The following is a 6000-nucleotide window of genomic DNA, read 5'->3' on the forward strand; positions in this document are numbered from 1 at the left end:
TTCTCACAAGGAAAAGTAGATGGTAGTGACTGCAGCTAAATATGTCTCACATGTTTTACCCAGACTTCCACGGTCCCATTGTAATGGCACAAATGTGATTACAACCTATTGGCAAAAGGGAATATAGTTTGGTACTCGATCATGGTATTTATCAACAAAATAAATCTTAATTTATTCTAAGATATTCCATCCTCTTAAATACTATCACTGGAATTATTAATTTCAATAATTAAAATTATTAACCCATTAAATATTTACACTGAAATATTTAATCACAGATAATTATCCTTATACATTCTCATTTAGCAATTTTGCATTTCAAATGCCTCAAGGTTTATCTCCAAAGTTATTAATTTCATCATTCAATTAGAAAGTGCCTCGGGGACTTTTAAGCACAAAGAAGTAAACCTGCAGAAACATTAGGTACTCGTGATTCAATAAAGTCACTCTCTTCTCGACATTAATTCTATCCTTATATTCCAGCTAAATTATTCGTGAAACTCTATTACGTCATCGTAACAACGGGCAAGTGTATTAAAAAGGTAATTCGAAGTAATAAATTTCTACGAGCTATGACTTAATTGCAAGACTTTGATCATACCGAGTTATTATTTCTTTTGCTCATTCGCAGTGCTATTGGAACGATTTCGTCAATGATCATACCACGAAGTGGAAGACATTCCCTTGGAACATATATCTCTTCGCCCCATTGTGAGGCAGAAAATTGGAATTCATAACGACGACTACGCTTTCCTTGACTTATTCCACTTATCAACGATTTCGCCTGCTCCGAATCGATTTTTCCACCATACTTTCGCGGCAAGGAATCGATTGACCTTAGAACGAAGGTCAGGTTTAGCTCTGACAGGATTTGCGTCTGACCTCTGTTTTATTCGTAGAAAAATTTGTCGGTAGCGTGACCGATCCGATATAAAGAACGAAAGCACGTGTCGGCGGTCCAAAGTGCCAGCCTCGGCCATCGGTGTAACCATAATTTTCATATATCTTCTCCATTTTCGTACGAGCGATCGGTAATCTTGCGTGAGCATAAATGCGAACTCTGATTAAGGGTGTATACTGTTAATTGAAGGAAACGTAGTTGAGAAAAGGGTTAAAAATAAACGAAGAAACGTTTCAAGGTATTGCTTAAATGTTGCTCAGGATTGGTATTAATTCGCTGTTTAAAATAGTCAGAAGGTCGTTTATTGAATAATTCAAAAGGGTGAATTTGTAAATACGAGATTTTCTAATTGTAATAATTCAAGTATTGCGTGGGGAATATTGTAACCTTGTTGGAGGATTATTTTAATCCTGTTCTTATTCGGATAATTTACTTAGCAAACTCTGTTCGTTTAAATTCTATGGGAGTTAAGCTTGTAATAATATTTTTCAGTACAAAGTGAGATAGAAATTTTCGTTATATAAGTGTTGATGAACGTTTAATTTTGTGATCAATGTTACTAGAAAGCAGAGTGATTTGCTTTATAATGAAATTACTCAACTGGCTAACTTTCCAGTATTTTATGTTACCGAGGACATTTATTAGGGTCGAGATTAAAAGGATCCAGTGACAGAACTACTGACGACCTTTAGTCTAGACAGAACCCAGTCTCTTGGCTACGTCTGTCATTTCATTTCTCCATTCCCTCCAATAATTCAGGACGTTCGAGCTATTTACGCGAATCAGGAACGAATCAACACGCGAAAAAATATCGGTGATTCGATTGCTCTGTAGTTTTTTCTCGTTAACGAGCAGGAAGAAGGGAGTAAAAAAGGAAAGGGAACGACTAATCACAAATCTCGCGAAACCATCCAGATCACAAACACGTTTCTTGCGTCTTCTCTGAATTGCAAAAGTCCCTAGTTTCCAATGGGACACGTTCTACCTTTCTCGATTTGCGTTATTAACAACTTGAGCGTAAATATCGTAAATTGTATCCCTTTCATCGAGTGGAATATGTTTCAATAATAGATTAACAGAAAAGGAATTATCATGACTGCGACTTTCTTATACTTTAATGATTAGACTTGCTTTCGCGGGTCTATTAAAAACTTTGAACTTTATACTTACCATCTGTCTAAGTGCAAAGTCCCTAAGAGATCAGTGTCTAATACCTCGTTTATGTGCTATTATGTACTACTTCTTGTGCCCCTAAATCGAGAAGATGAAATGAAAAAGTGCGATCATTCGTCGAGAATTTTTGTCAATCGATGTTTAAAATGTTACAGAAACAAGACAATATTCAAGATCAGGAAGTTGTGCGACGACGACGCATTGATGACGAATTCGGATTATTGGCACGGATATGCGAGTGGCGAAATGATGGATTACGAGGAACATTTGTACGAATTCTACAAACGCGGGGTGACGGATCGTGGAAAAAAAGTATGGACTTTCTGGAACGCTGTTTTCTATTGCGGTACCATTTACACCACTATAGGTGAGTCACTCTATCGAAATACTGTAAATTCTATTTTATTTGTGTTACACAAAATTTATAGAAGCTGTTTCGTCTAACTCGAATGCTAACTTGAAATAGATTTCGTTCCAGATATTTTTGTTTCATTTAACTTGCTCTTTTTCTAAAAAGAAAAGAAGTCAAATTTTTCAAGATTAAGTTATTTAAAGACGATCTAAAACTTTCTAAATAATTTAACATTTTCATAAATTTATTATTTTTATATAATTTCCACAGCAATAATTACTCGAGTAATAAATATTGTAATTGATTCCTTTTTAATTACAATTTTACATTCTTTGTACTTAAAATTAATCGATCGAGAAATACTTTTTTCTTTCTGTTGGGTTACCGTGCAATATTTTCTTTTAATTTTACTTTCCCCGAGAAAAAAGAGATTATCGAGCAATCTCATGAAAAGGTGGCTTATAAATTTTATAACCTCAAAAAGTATACCGTATCCGTACAGTTTTAATTTTCCAAATTTTCAAAAAATATTTATAAGAGGTATCAAGCATAGTGTTTCAAATTAAAACTAATTTACCTAATTTACAAAAGCAAATTCAACGTGTTGCATCGATCCTCAAGCTCTTTCTCTCTCTCTCTCTATTGGCTGAAAGAAAAGAAAAGAAGAAATTGAATTTGTAAGCGAACGTATGCTTGTATAAATCGGTGAACAAGAAATTAAGCCGATTGTTTGTTTCCCGTGGAACGAAAAATATCATTTTTAATCAACGTTGCGCAACTCACAAGAGATTGCCTTTCAATGATCGAGAAAAACTAATTCTCCATTTCATCCGAGAAACCCAAGTATTTTTACTAGTACTGACGTCACTGGAGCAGATGACGCAGCTACACTCTCGTCATTAGATCATCCAGAATGACACCTTGATACCTCTTTCGCGAAAACAATGGAAATTCGAGGAAAACGCCGTTTAAAACTTTGCTTTATGACACACACTCGGGTAGACCTGGGAGATACCCTAATTTATTTATTCGCATCCTCGGGATATCGAGTTTGTTTGTCTTTTATCTCGATTTTCGAATCTGTTATCGTACCTCTCTCGAGTCACGCGCGAAAATATTATTTTTCAATAATAACAAATTCAGTTTATTTGCAAATGATGTTGCATCGATACTCGATCCCCGTTGTTGTCGGTGATAGATTGCATTTCGCGAGGAAACTTTGGTAGAACTTCGAAACGAAGCGTGAACCGTGTCTTGAAACGTTCAGTTATGGAAAAACAACGTAGTTTCTTTATAATTAAATTTCTTCTTGCAGCAATTTTGCGTTACGAGGCTGTGCAAATTTGTTTTAGATATTAGCTACGAAACTAATTTAAAAAGTTCCCTTAAACTGTTCAATTATGAGAAAATAGAGGCGAAAGTACATTCTTTCTGATTACATCTCTTTTCTTCCCAATTTTACATTTTACAACTTCAGACATTTAACTTGGATACTAATTAAAAAACCGATCGAATAACTTTACGATATTACACAAAATAATGGCTGTTCTGTTAACCTCAGAACATGGCTAACCTCAAAAATATTGGTGTTAATTTGAACATTAAATTGGAAGAACTCCTTGACATTTCGATAATATTTCTATTCTGCCAATAAAAGTCTCGCAAACTGTACAACACGCAGAGGGAGACATTCTAACCTCAAATTGATCTTGACTCATAAAACGTGAAATCTGATATCCGTTGGGGAAGCCACAAAATTTCCTGGTATCTCTGTCGTTCACGCTTCATTCTCTATCTCCATCGATTTTTCGAGTTTCCGTAAAAACTCCCAAAGGATCATGCGGGATGCTTATTTTTAGGGTGTGAGCAACGTCATACGAACGTTCGGGAAAACAAGAGTCACGCAAGTGGAAGAACCGAAAGAATACGCGCGGCTACCTCGCGGATCCAAGATGGCGGCGCATAATCGGAATGATCAACGCGTGAACAGTTGATTTCTGCTCAAAGGCCGGCACTTGACCCCGATACGAAATTGATTTTCCCGGGAAAGGGTCGCTGGAGTAGGTGAAACATTTTGATCATCCTTTGTGCGCGATTCTTCGATGATTGGAAAATCGTTTCGCGTAATATTCGCTCATGGAAACGACGCCTTAGGAACGGCCGATATCGTTGGCATCGATAGGTTCTCGTTTTCGTCGCGTCGCGTTGCATCGTCGTGATTAATACGATTTTAAATGACGCAGAAGATGATGGATTATCGCGTTATGAATTATATAAGCACGAAATACAATCCGGCAGGGTTATTTAGTTGTTCTTTCGCGTTTGTCTGTCAGCGACGATTTTAAGGACGTAGGGAATGATGGGATGCAAATTATAAAATCGGTAGGCTTTATTAGATTGGATATTAGATGACACACCGGATGATGGAATGCAAATTACGAAGGGATAGATTTAGTTATTTCGACATAATAAATTAAGAGAGATTTAATTTTGGGTGGTATAATAGCGTAGCATAATCGATGGGATGCAAATTACGAGTGGGGATCAAATTCGAGAGGATTATTGATATTGTTAACGTATACTTTACGTTTTAATTTGAAACAAAAATTAGATTCTTCCGAATTTCTTGCTCGTGCTAGAGCAATCTCTTTTCTCACGAGAAGAAGCGTATTTAGAATTTATAATGCAGATTGATATGCAGATTGAAGCCTAGAACTGTGAGGATATTAATTGAATTTCAACAATGAGAGATGAGACCTTTGTAAATACAGAGGAATGTTCTACTTGAATTCTAGATCAATGTGATCTCTCCGTCGGCTCAAAATATACCGGGTGTCTCGAGTCAAACAACTTTATCAAACGATTTACACTACTATGCATATTAATAACTTTTGACATCAAATTGGGTATAATTTAATACATTTTCATCTTAATTTTAATTTCTTTCGTTTTAAGTTTTTAAATTTCGATACTAACGTATTATTTTTCAACGCATCTATGTTACATTTATCCATTTTTCTTCATCGATTTCACTCGTAAATTACTCCTCGAATTTCAACCGCAACGGTTGCCAATAATTTCCACAAATCTTCGGCATATATTTCGAATTTCTGTCTTACACGAATACAAAATTCAAACTGTCTAATCGTTTCTCCGATAATGCGAATCGATTTACCAGTTTCGTATGAGACCAGTAAATGTCGTGACACTTATAAACAGGGTTGTATATCAACACGACGAGCTATTTCACCCATTTTCTACGTAGGTAGGGAGTAAATTTTGATGTGCCTCCTGTGACCTACATAACGGGACGATTTTCGATAAAGCCACGATTATCCTTTCACCCTCTTTCTCCATGACTTGCGTCGAAGATGCATTCGCAGAAAATGCGGTTGTTTCTCGTGCCATTAAATTGATTTACAGTCGTTGGCTCAAAGATATTTAGAGAATCGAGTTCCGGGGTCTTTAGGTCGTTGGCTGATGCACGAGTGAAACTCGATGTCGATAAAACCACGACGAAGAAATAAACGGGGAAACTCGAACAATGCAGTTTTCCGTTGAAACTACTGGGACA

This window comes from Eufriesea mexicana, unplaced genomic scaffold (genome assembly GCF_001483705.2).
Source record: "Eufriesea mexicana isolate 0111107269 unplaced genomic scaffold, ASM148370v2 scaffold657, whole genome shotgun sequence".
In the NCBI taxonomy this organism is placed as follows: domain Eukaryota; kingdom Metazoa; phylum Arthropoda; class Insecta; order Hymenoptera; family Apidae; genus Eufriesea; species Eufriesea mexicana.